The sequence below is a fragment of the Leptonotus elevatus genome, chromosome 7 (genome assembly GCF_054856555.1).
Source record: "Leptonotus elevatus isolate MCC_2025b chromosome 7, RoL_Lele_1.0, whole genome shotgun sequence".
NCBI classification, from domain to species: Eukaryota; Metazoa; Chordata; class Actinopteri; order Syngnathiformes; family Syngnathidae; genus Leptonotus; species Leptonotus elevatus.
This window is the reverse complement of record NC_141245.1, coordinates 17,454,312-17,467,302: the sequence shown is the minus strand read 5'-3', so window position 1 is coordinate 17,467,302 and position 12,991 is coordinate 17,454,312. Positions and strand designations below refer to the sequence as shown.

The 12,991-nt window shown below is 39.1% G+C and overlaps 3 non-coding genes across 3 annotated transcripts; 1 reads left to right on the top strand and 2 right to left on the bottom strand.

Annotated features, from left to right (window-relative positions):
• Positions 1 to 2,927: 2,927 nt before the first annotated feature.
• On the bottom strand, positions 2,928 to 3,021 carry trnar-ucu (transfer RNA arginine (anticodon UCU)). Its single transcript has 2 exons — positions 2,985 to 3,021; positions 2,928 to 2,963 (listed from the first exon to the last, which is right to left on the bottom strand). It is a non-coding gene; the product is annotated as a tRNA-Arg (tRNA).
• Positions 3,022 to 3,860: 839 nt separating this feature from the next.
• On the top strand, positions 3,861 to 3,932 carry trnag-ucc (transfer RNA glycine (anticodon UCC)). Its single transcript has one exon. It is a non-coding gene; the product is annotated as a tRNA-Gly (tRNA).
• Positions 3,933 to 4,314: 382 nt separating this feature from the next.
• On the bottom strand, positions 4,315 to 4,407 carry trnar-ucu (transfer RNA arginine (anticodon UCU)). The gene is made up of 2 exons: positions 4,371 to 4,407; positions 4,315 to 4,350 (listed from the first exon to the last, which is right to left on the bottom strand). It is a non-coding gene; the product is annotated as a tRNA-Arg (tRNA).
• Positions 4,408 to 12,991: the final 8,584 nt, after the last annotated feature.

Genomic DNA, 12,991 nt, shown 5'->3' with positions numbered 1-12,991 from the left:
AAACCCCTCTTCCACTCTGCAGTCCATCATCCACAGACAGTTACACTTCCACGCACACCGACGCCCGAGTCCACTGGAGCCACAGGTCTTTTATTGCTAACTGAGCTCACACTGGGGTTGTGTTTGTCCACTCAGGCCGAAAAAAGCTGAGCCGCCCTCAATGCTTGATTGCCGACTAATCCCACAGTAAGACAACAACACCGACTACAATCTCCCTTTGAGCATGAGCTGCAGCGCACAGCAGGTAAGAGGCCTAAAAGGGGGCTCCAATCACTTCCCCCCCAACTCTCCTCTATTAACCAAAGGATATAAGTGCTTCCATTTTTAGTGTTTAACTGCGGAAGCCATTACCGTGATGTGCAGCAACACAGTGGCCCTAACTAGAGCTAAACTACCCACAGTGATCTCATCACCTCAGCACCCCAAGCAAGCTTTGAAACCTGAGAAAGCAGTCCTGACCTTTGACATCCTGCCTCCCACCTCTCATGGTAAGAACACCACCCCCCCTCCTTGTTTCTCCCCCTATTTCGGACAGGATGTGACCTATGGAGAGCGCTCTGTAGGAGGGCCTTGACCCTAGACACTGTCCAGACTACGTGTCTGGACTCACCTAGGGCTGCCGGGCAGACCTGATAACAAGATAGATGAGGACACAGTTCAAAACAGTCACGTATTCTCCATCAAGTTAGGGAGTTACACAACAAATCATTTCTTTGGACATGCCTACTTTTTGCCAACTATAAAATGCTTCCCACTCCGTTGGCATGGCTGTGACTTGGGTTTCCAGACATTGTCTTTCATATGGATGTCCATTTTTGTGACTTATAAAATGTGACCCGCTAGCATTTTGAAATCTTTAGTAATTCCAGTCACCCAGTCGGCATTCATAACTCCTCCCCCAGTGACTTGATGGTCTGTTCTGCGAGAACAGAATTGATTCCAGCGTCCTCGTATATGATAGGTTTGTTTGTTTCCCCCCCCGGCATTGGTGCTTTCTGGTTTCGTCACAGCTGCATGTCCCGCCCTAAACATTGCCTGATTGGTCCGACCTAAAAAAAAAAAAAAGTCAGTTGCGAACGTACCGGTGGGAGAAGTACAAGACGTATCCTCGTAGTATTTGTGCTCGTGTTGATTTACAGCAGTTTCATCTACAACATGTGTTTTTCTCAATTATGATGAAGTTGTCAGTTGCTATGGTCCTGTTTTTAGGTTCTTTATTTTCAAGGTTGCGTCCATGCATCCGTCCATCTCTACTCTCTGTTGTTACTTTGCATTTTTGTACGTAAATATTCCCAACTTTCTTGTCCTACCTCCACACCACATCATTATACAATATCAGAAGCATTATGATGCAAAGCACTTCTACACCACTGTAAACTACAATCACAATAATGAACATTTTCCTTCCCTCATTCTCATCCCACAACCTTTGCCTTGACATTCTGAATGTCACTCCCAGTAAAGTTTACAAGCAAATGTCTTTCATTTGCCGTTAGCAATATTCTTTGGGGAGTTCCAAAAAATGTCTTTGGTGCTTCTGACAACTTTCACTCTTTCTTTTGTGGGTTCAACAGGACATCCGCCAACAGAATGTCAGTAAAGTTGAGTCGTTAAGCACGCGAAAAAAGAAAGCCGGGTGGGTGGGACACATTGGGAACGAGGTCATGACGTCTGCTGTGAATCAGCTCCAAATCTGCTTTTCACCACCGCCGGAATGAGAACAAAGAGCTGCTGCACAAACTTTTAATACCTAATTAAACCGCACAATTTGTGTTTTGTCATGACGAACAACAAAACACAAACAGCATTGCGATGTTTGCGGTTTAAAATGTTCCCATTAAATAAGTGTTAGAGTTAAACAATGGAACACTTAATTACTTTCTGTTATTGCAGCATCGTAGCCGCTCTTGTTGAAATGGAAGTATTAATCCTTCCATGAGTGCTTATTAATGGACACATGCTGGTCACTGTGTGATTATCTTGTTGCCATAACAACAGGACACACCAAAACAATAGATATAAGTACTTTGATGGCAAGAGAGCTGACATGTTACTATTTAGTGCACACAAATGTACCAGAAACTTAGTAAGTGTGCACTGCTGGGGCCCGGTGTTGTGTAACTATAACATTTCTACTTGCACATTAAATGCAGTCGATGGTTGCAAGAACACTTTTCAATGTAATCCTTTGTGATGCTAAGCATAGGTAATACCATGACATACCAAGGTGTTGGCGTTCAAGTGCCACCGTTTTCATCTTATGATGAAGCCGGTTGACAAAATGCAACTAAGAAACTCATTTCTATAAACTCAAGGCATTGGTGTTGTTTTTATGTTTTTTTGTGGTTTTTATTAACACCTATGGAGTCCTTTTCACTCTGCGCTTAGTATTCTTGATATTCAATGCTGTGGAGGTTATAGGGACCAATGACATTCCAATACAAGCTCAACCATATTTGGAAATGTTTGCTTAATGGCCTACCAGGATCTCTAGCATGTGTGTACTTTTCATACTCTGAAATCACTCCGTTAACTCTTGTCCAATTGGATGTGTCGTTGGACATCAGAGCACCGGCACCACGTTAGGCAAAAGCCCACGTTGTGACACGACAAGCCATTTCGTTGTTACACCTGCTCAGCGCATACCTAAAGTTTGGGTTTGTCGACTGAGTACTACACGTTGCTAAGTGCAGTGTGAAAAGGCCTTAAATCTTTCAATGAAACATCCTTGGTTAGAACTTATAACAAACTTTATAGTGAATATAATGGTCATCTGATGATTGGTAAGTTGTACATTGTTAAAAAATTCATAATAATTTGATTCATGTTCAAATGATTTAATTGTTAGCGTTTCTCTCATAGCCATTGAATTGCTTTGTGTTCTTTGTCTAAGTATTGTTATGTTACATTTTTTATACACTATAAATTGACTCTGGTGGGACTTGAACCCACAACCTTTGTATCTCCTCAACATTAATTCAACCTAGAAGTCCAATGCGCTATCCATTGCGCCACAGAGTAAAATGGACTCAAGGTTGAGTATGAGCCAATTGAAGTCATCTTCGACCATGATATTGGATTCACACTGACAAATTGATTTTGACTATCAAATTACACGAAAGAAATAGAATACAGCGCATCATGTTTGAACTCTGTCAATACTAGTGTGGTGGCACTCAAACCCACAACCTTAGAATCACTACAACCAGGATTCAAATGCTGCTGTCGACAAAAAAAAATACAAAAATTAAAAAGTAGTTGTAGATGGGATTGTCCACTGAACAGCAACACCATTCTCTCTCTCTCTTTTCTTTTGGGGTGGAACCCATAAAAGCGCAGGGAGAACATGCACACTCCAAACCCGATGAACCTGAATACTTTCTGTGCTGCACACACACTAACCACGTGACAATTTGACTAGAACACTCTGGACTTTGTCTTGCGTTGCACTTCTTCCAAGTAAGGTTGTGATTTTGTCCTTCCACAGGCAAAATAGCACATTGACAATAGAAATATGATAAGTATGAGCTCCTGCAGCCCCTTCGACGAACATTCCAAATCAAACCAGGGTCAACTGCTTGGACGGTAGCTATGCTAACCGCTATCCCAGCACAATTCAAATAGCCCCAAATGTAATTAACAGCTGGAATTATACAGCAGTAGATTCAAGTGTCAATTCCTTAGAGGTTACTGTATAGCGTTGATGATGATATAGTGGTTAGTATTGTAGCTGCCTTCCAATCAATTATCAGCGTTTCGATTGGCAACCAGTCCTGCTTCTCACCCAAATTCAGACGGCATAGGCACCAGGCTTCATCATCATTAGACTACTTTGGAGTCAAACTGGGTGCTAGACCACAGCGTTGGTGGTATAGTGGTTAGCATAGCTGCCTTCCAAGCAGTTGACCCGGGTTCGATTCCCGGCCAACGCAGTGCTTTTTTTGTAGGGAGACATTAACACATCTACTTGAAGTTGGTCTTTGGAAATGGGATTGGGTCTCATTCCTACCTGATCTTTTGACTCTTCTTTAAAAATGTATTCTATTCTTGATTGATTGATTGAATGATTGGTTTGAATTTGGCCCTTTTAGGAGGTTTAGATGAGGGGATGTCGCTAATATTTGTCCACTGTGGGCACGTGAAACCCATTGAAACTAATTTGTAATTAAGGGCTATACAAATAAACTTGACTTGACACTTTAGCGTTGAGAATTTGACCCTGGTTGGACTCATGCTGACATTGTTTTGGTCAAAAAGATATCAAAGAAGTAAGTGCTATTGACTACAGTATTTGTAAAAAACTTTGCTATAAGATGACTCTAGTGGGATTTGAACCCACAACCTTTGAATCATGTCAAATGTTGCTTAACTAGAAGTCCATTGCGCTATCCGTTGCGCCACAGAGCCTTAAGCTAGCTTCAGCTAGTAAACTGATGTAATGTTAAAGCAAAACTAACGGTGTGATTTTGTTTACGTTACATTTTTTGTCATGTTATTATTAAACACTGATTTTTAACTTTTTAATATGATTTGCATGGCACGTATGCTGTATATTATGTTATTTTATTAGATTTGATTTCGACGGGGTACTGGCGGTTTATTGAGTACTAAGTCCCCCCAAAATGCCCCGGTACCACATGCACGGTTCGCCACTGGTGTAAACAGAGAGAGTTTCACGGCGGCAGCGAAAATCCGATGAGAATGTGCGTGTTTATTGCTTTTAACATTTTTGCGGATGGTTTTACGAGGACAAAGTGAGGCTTTATCCTCGCAAAGTGGGCGAAGAAAGAGAGAAACGGAATACCCTCCTGGCCGCAGCCTCCTAATTGGCCTTATTACTGCGTAACTTCCTGGTCAATGCGCGCCCGTCTGACCTTGGCCTTTGAAATGTAGAAGCGCGGCGTCTCGGGGTTGGCGCTTGACGAACAAGCCATCTCTCTGTGCGAATGTGTGTGTTTTTTCGTGTGTGCGTGAATGAGCGTTGTGCGGGCGGGCCCATTGGTGCGATTGTGTGTCGACATGCTGGCGTTTGAGGGAGTTAGTGGCGATCCCTCTGACGTCAATCTGCTACACTTGCAGTGGATTTCTGTCAGAGTTCGGTGAGGGGTTGAAGACCGGATTAGACAAGCAGCAGTAGTGCCCATCAATCACTTTTACCGATTAACACAGGCCAATCCATCTATTGTAACACTCCAGACATGAATGTTGGTGTGAGTATTCAGTTGCATGGCTCCTCTCTCCCCTGAGCACCAATCAGACATCAGCACAAGGCTACACTCAGCTGCTGTGACAGTGTTTACATGCTATTTGCCTGAGTGCAGAAAAGGCCCTCAGGCTAGTTCATCTTCCAAACTGTCCACAACTGAGCCTGTGTCGCTCCATTGTAGACATCATGTTTAAAATACATCAAATGATAGAATGTTGTTTAGGACTGAACTATGAATCACATTTAAATCTAAATCACAGTGTAGTAGAATAAAAATGTTAAGATGCAAAGAGTGTGATTTTGAAGGGGGAAAAAAACGTTAAAAAAAAAAAGGTTTTTTATCTGTTTGTTTTTGTTTAGTTTTTTCATTTAGTGTCTAAAATATGTTTTGTCATTTAGGCTCTTCTCACTGGTGTTGACCATAAGGAACATTGGCCCAGTTAGTGTCGTTTAATTATTTCAAAAATGTAGCTGAAGTAAAAAAGAAAAAAAGTTTAATTCATTTTGAACGCAGATTACTTTAATTACTGTCATTAGTTGCAAATAAATAATAATGTTAGCGTTTTTACTAACAACCACAGGTGGCAAATCCAGGTTCACAAAGTAAATACCCTGCCACAGTTTGGCTTTAGCCCCTGGTGCTAGCTAGCTAACTGGCTCCCAAGCAGGTAGACGGGCATCATGGGACTGTGAGCTAGCTAGCGAGCTAGTTAGCTAGCATCTGAGGCTAAAGCCAAACTGGCTGGGTTTTTATTTTCTGGACCCGGATTTTCCACCTCTGCCCACGACTATATGCTAGCTGTGTTAGCTGCTATGCTAACGTTAAGATCAACATTAGCTCAAGAATAAAAAAAAGAAAAGTTTGATAATATTGTCTTTTCTCGATAATATAAGTAACCCTTTGTGTTTGTTTAGGACAGTGAGACACCACATCAGGCTGAAAACACTGAAAAATATATGAAAAATAGAAAAGACACCTTACCTAAGCTTAACTCATTCACTGCCATCAACGGCTATAGACGTCAAAAATTCATTTGAACTATTTCTTAGTTTAACATTTTTTTCCACTTTTGTTAACAAGAGTATGAAACCCTAGAAAAAAAATTGTACATTTAGAACAGATATAAAATTTGTGATTAATCGGGAGTTAACTATTGAAGTCATGCGATTAATTACAATTTATAAAATAATTTTTAATAATCTTTTCTTTTTTTCTTCTTCTTTTTTTTAAAGATTATATATAAAAAATGTTTAGGTTTTCATACTCTTGTTAACAAAAGTGGAAAAAAATGTTTAACTAATACAAATAGTCAAATTAATTTTTAACGTTTATAGCCGTCAATGGCAGTGAATGAGTTAAAGATGTCAATTCTGCTGAGTCATGTAGCTTTTTTGTGTCTTTCCCAAGATGGCTGAAAACACTTTAGTAACAGGGCTGCATGTATATTGAGAGACACAAATTCAGAGTGCAATTTCTACCATTTAAAATAAAACAAAATGTTTCACATGACGAGGATTACATCAACAAAATCATAGCAAAAAAGCTGATTTAAAACAAATTTTATCATATATATTGGATTTGCAAGTTCGTGTTGAATCACTTGTAGAACAGCTACAGTTACATTTTGTCTATGATTTACACAACAAGTGAATGTTTGTGTATTTTGTGCTTGGTTTAAGTTTAAATGTCAGAAGGGGGACAGAAATGGATCCAGCTATAGATACACCAATCTCCATGCTGAACATAGCTCCGTCCATATGAGATTACGCGTGCAAAATACACCATCTGCATGACTGGATGTCACTCGATAGTCTACATTCTAATATCTGGAATAGATGCTGTCATATTTGATTGCAAGTGGAATGCTGTTGCTAGCATGGTCTTGCTGCTGTGCTGCAGTTGAAGTTGACTGAGGCTCATGCGAGTTAAAAAAAAAAAAGTGGCGTGTTGAAGAGGTGTTGTCATCGCAGTGTCAGTCTGACACTCGAGGGTCTGCACAGACGACAATGCCCCCCACCTTCCCTTAAAAAAAACAAATCTTACTCTTTTGTCGCATTCTGACTGACAGCCTGAGCTCTGCTTTACAGTGTGGCATTTTTTTTCATACATATAACTAATATTTTTTTACATTCTTACCTCCTGTGATCACTACTGCCACTTTATTTCGTTTTTATTGTATTTTAGCATATATATTTTCTTAAACAGGAGGCGACATTCCTGGGTGCCGGCAAGTCCGAGCACGGAAAAACCTCTTTTTTTTATTTTTCATTTGCTCGCATTTATGTACGACTCCGTCCTTCCATCAGTTACATAACTCACCCCCACCCCCACTTTCCCGCCCGCCCCCTCCAGTCAAATAAAGCACTGCTTGACAGAATTGGCCCTTTATGCAATTAGCACTACAAGCACATGACAATTTTATAGTCTTGATGCATTCAACAGGCCTCCGCCACTTCAGCAATTGCAGAGTCATATAAATATAAACGCATAAATATACAAGAGCAGCTGTGTTATTAATACGCTATCCCCCCACTATTTCATGGTTCATCATTCATGTGCACAAGAAATAAACCATTTAAATGCACATTTTCTTTAGCCCTCTTCTGCGAACGATCCCTATTTCTGATTTTCGCCTATCGTGAGTGGGTGTGGAACGTATCCCTGGGGCTCCCCATGTATACAATACATACAGTACATAAAAGCTGATTTACGACGGTGCATTTTAAAGGGGGGAGGCCATGCAAATCGTATCGTAACACCTTGCGTGACGCTGAGCTGATGGAAAGTATGAGTGCTGTTTCATGACCCACCGATCGGCGGAGGAGCTGCAGACGGAGAGAGTGACATAACTAGATAGGGGAGGGGTGAAGTGGAGGAACATAATTGGCACTCCCATCTTGGAGGGGGAAGAGACAGAGCGTTATAAGAGATGAGATAGTGGAGAATATGGGGGGGAGGAAAGCAGGCCGGAGGAGGCAAAATAAATTGATATGACATCATGCACTCACCAGAGGCAATATAAAGTATCTCCTACATTAAAATGTTGTTGAATCCAGTTAAAAATATAAAAATAACAAAAAATAACCTCTTTTTTTGTGTGCATATCTAAAAGCTGCAAAGCAAATTATTTGTTCAATTTGTGACTTATTCGACTTTTTTTTTTGGGTAGTTTTATGTCTTGTCACTGTAAAATTTTATTTTCCTACCATTAGGGGTTTTCATTGCATTATGTTACTTTATATTTAGTAACATTGTGACTTTTCTACATCAAAATATAACTATTACTTTACAACTGTCTCAAAGAATTTGATTTCGCTGTGGCTACTTAAGTAGCTTACCGCCACCACGGTGTGATTGTGTGAGTGCATGAATAATGTATTCGTTCCATTGTAAAGTGTATAAATCCGATGCACTATTACAGTATTTGTAATAAAATAGACTTGAGTTCAGTTTGAGAGCAACTCAAAAGTAGTGATGTCATGGTACGGTTTTGAAAGGAGTTTAAATGGATTAGCTTGGCCTTTATCAAGAGAACAGAGCTTTTTACAGGAACACGCGCACACACAGTCAGATAAGAACTGATGAAAACACACTTCAAGCCCACCAGAACAACACGACACTCCCGAGTGACCACACATGTGTTGTGTTGTGATGTGAATGGACTTTGACTGTGACTGTGACCGTGTATATGTTTGTATGTGATCAATGTCAGTGCACAAATGTGTGTTTTAAGGACGCCACGCTAGAGATAAGCCATTGACTCGTCTCTGGTAAAAGGACTCTGCTTTATTACTGCCTAATTTCGACTAGAGTACTTTCTATAAAAAAAATTTTTTTTAATTTGTTAATTTTGAGTTAAAGTTTCTTTAACGCTGCAAATTTTTTTAACACGCGATAAACGACCACCCCTTACTTGGAAAGCCTGTACTGGGGTAATTCCAGAAATTTTAGATTAATGCATATAATTGAGGAGGCTGGGGTCAAGTTGTATTTTACAATTACAAAAAAAGTTACTTCATGTTCAAGATTAGATAGCTCCTAATATGAAAAGAAAAATGCACTGAGCTGTCACCAACGTCTTACAAATGCAATTATGCCATCTAGTGGCAGAAAAATGACCTCAACACAAATCAATACCGCACTCGTTTTTTTTACAGTACAGTACATCTTTTTAATTTTATGAATTGACTAAAAGATGCAGCCATATTTCTTTTAGTTTAACATTTTCCCCACTTTTATGTTAACAAGATTATAAAAATGTAGAAAAATGTATGTTAGTGTACATTTTATTGTACATTTAGAACAGATTTAAAATTTGTGATTAATCGTGAGTTAAATATTGAAGTCATGAGAGTAATTTAAAAAAATTAAAAATCACCTGACAACTAAATAAATTCTAATTAATTAATTAATTAATTAATTAATTAATTATTTGATTTATGCTTGTAAAATAACTATTTTCTTACCTTTGTCACTTTATGACTTTGTACTTTATGTAACTTTGACTTTTAAAATTGCTACATGTTTTTTTTCCCTGTAATATTGTGACTTTATTTTTTTATCTTTACTACTTTATCGTATGTTGTAATGTGTTAATGTGTAAATATATAGATTCGATTTTACACCAATCTGGATTGGGATTGGATGATATTTTCCATTTTATGCAAAATCGGTGATTGGCTGTAATGTTTTTATTTGCCCAATCGATCAATTACATCAATGATCGGCTCCGCAAAAAAAAAAGACATTGTTGTATTTAATGTTTATTGGTTTTGGGAGAAAAAAATTCCGATGTATTTCAATTGCCGTTCTTACCCTAAACCGAGATATCTGTTCTGTGGTGCATTATTTCCAGTGCCAAAATACTAGTACTACTACGACTATCCTAAATGAAAGCTGAAGGTGTAGTCTTTGGTCACGTTTTTTATTTTTTTTAAATTTCATATCCATTGTGGTTGTGCATAAAGGTCAAATCATAACAAGTCATTGTCCAAATACTTTTGCATCAAACTGTATATCTAATTTGATGAGTAAAGACACACAACCGATACGTGTCAATTCAATTGCGGCTACGAGTATACATCTTATGGTTTAAAGTAACTTATCCTAAGGGCCAACAACTGCTGATGTGTGATGATTTACACGATGAAAAGATGGCATCTGATATGAGAGATCCCTCGTCATATCAAGTTGCATCATTCAGCGTGGGAATCATCTCACAAGTGTTATCTCGGTGCCACAAATATGTCCACTCCGCTATTAAGTGTCACGTGCTACATGCTAGCATCACACATACAACGCACAAAAATCACTCACACACACCGCATGATCCCCAGCTGCAGTGCAGGGTCACATGGTTTGGTCCCTGTGACCCACGTCTTGTGTCACTCGTGAGACTCGTCTTAGGTTACATTCAAACATCTGTCGTGTTTTTGGTACTCCGCTCTGCGTCTCATACAAACTTGATGCAATGATAGCACAACGTGTCCCAACAAGACAACTGTAAAAACTGTCAACTCTGATATGTTACATAATAAAATACTATAGAGTATTTTGATCAAATTTGTGATTCAAGTGCTGTATGGTATGGGTTAGTAAACAATTCCTCAAAAAAGAGGCTTCAAGCTCCTAAAAGATGAACTAAATCCACTTTTTTTCCCCCTTCAAGAATACAATGGATGTGCCAGCACTATGGTACTCTGATTAATATTGCGTTTGTAGAATTAATTTAAATTAAAACTAATAATCAATCACAGGGTGTTTCTATCTTGGGCAAAATCATCCTCTGGAAGTGATGTCAAAATTAGCGTTTTTGCCTGCTAACACAATACATTTGAGTAAGCCTGGTTTGTTAAAAATGGATTGGTAGGAACTGCCACTGCGTCAGAGTGAAACAGAAAGCAACAAAGTGTAAAGATTTTCAACTTTTACACTGCCTTTGAAATTAGTATTAATAGGCCATCAGCTGTCGCAACCTACCGGGAACTTGCCGCTAGCAGCTAGCTGCTAGCTACAAACCGCTAACGCCGCCAAGCTAGTGCCGTCATTATCCAATTGTAGTCAGTGACTGTGTAAATAATTAGCAGTGTTTTTTTTCTTTTTCGCGTGGTTATGTCAGCGTCACAACCGAGCTCAACATGACCAGTTGACTAATGCTGCCTCGGATGTCCGACTAGTCTCGTCCTACTAGCAGCCTACTAACTGGAAGCAGCCTTCATGGCATGCAGTCCAATTTTAGGAAACGATAAGGGTCTTTTTTTGTGTGTGTTAGAAAGAAGATATCTCGTGTAAAAATCCCCTTCATTGTGTTGATTTCTTGGAACAAACGGCTTGAAAGGCTTTGCATTGTGCTGCAAGGAAGTGCTGTCATTTGATCCTTAGCGCCTTCTAATCAGCTAAGCATCGTGACCTCGATGTCTAAATAGCGTGTAACTACCAACACAATCTTCTCTCTGATTGTTTGCCAAAACTTGAAGTTGATGCAATGTGATGGAGTCTAATTAAAGAGTAGCTTTGAATCAGTCAATTATATTTGTTTTTTGGTATAAAAAGCACTCAGGTAATTCCAACAATGCTGGAAAAAAAAAACTACCACTAGTAATATGTGAATAATCACTGACTTAACTGTTGAAAGTTTCTATAATGTCAGATTTAACTTTAAAATACAATACATTTTTATTTAATCTTTAACAACTGTTTGTTGTCAAACCTTTATTTAGGCATATTTTTTTGTATACCTTATATGCAGCTCAATACATAAAAATAAAAAAAGTTTTGTTAAAGTGCAGTTTTTGCTCCATGAACAAATTCTGAACTCAAAACATTTGTTAAAAAAAAATGGAAAATTTAAAAAAATGTCCATTACAGAAATTCGCGCACACACATTCCAGTACAATTTGTGAATAGCCACCATTGATGCGGCTCTCTTTGAGGCCGCCTCCCTGCTTGAGTGTCGTGCTGAGCAGGTAAGTGATAGCAGGTAAGCCAATACACCCCCACCCCCTTTGAACACACGCACGCACACACGCCGCTATTGTATCGTTGCTTGCTTCCTGCGGCCCCGTGCACTACCTGCCGGCACATTCCTGCCCAGCCGTGTCAATGTCTTTGTGTTGGCGCTCCTTTTGTGGCACTCTTTTCCATTGTGTCACTCTTTTATGTTGCCTTGTTGCTCTTTCCCATCCCGACATGTGTTATCTGTTACCTTGCGCACTGCGCACCTCAGCGTGACCCCCGCTCAGGGCACCGCAACACGTTACGCGGATGTTGTCGGTAGCTCTAGTTGTTTTTGTTGTTGTTGTTTGTTTGTTGGTGTTCATAACATCAGTGAAAAGGCAAACAGATGGAAATGATGAATTTTTGTTTCAATGCGAATTTGGAACGCTGGGCTGTGAAATATGAGGGCCAGACAGTGATATCATTCAGGATTAACTCTCACACAACTAAAATGATCTCATAAGCACTACCGTATGTTTTTGGAGCTCTCACACTCAATTGAGATGAGATACTCCCCCCCAAAAACTTGCTATAGCCCCCCAGTGGTGCCGCAGTTACCTTGAAAAAATAACTGATTATCTAATTTTTTTTTAAATAATTTAAATAATGTACTGATTACTTGACTTTTTAAAGTAACTAAGTTGGATTGCAAGTTACTTTATTAGTTACAAACTAACACTTGTACACTAACACTAACCTGTAATATTTTATGGCAAAAAAAACTTTTCATTAAAAAAAGTCTTTTTAGATTAAATAATTGCTTATATATTAAAAAAATATATATTTCT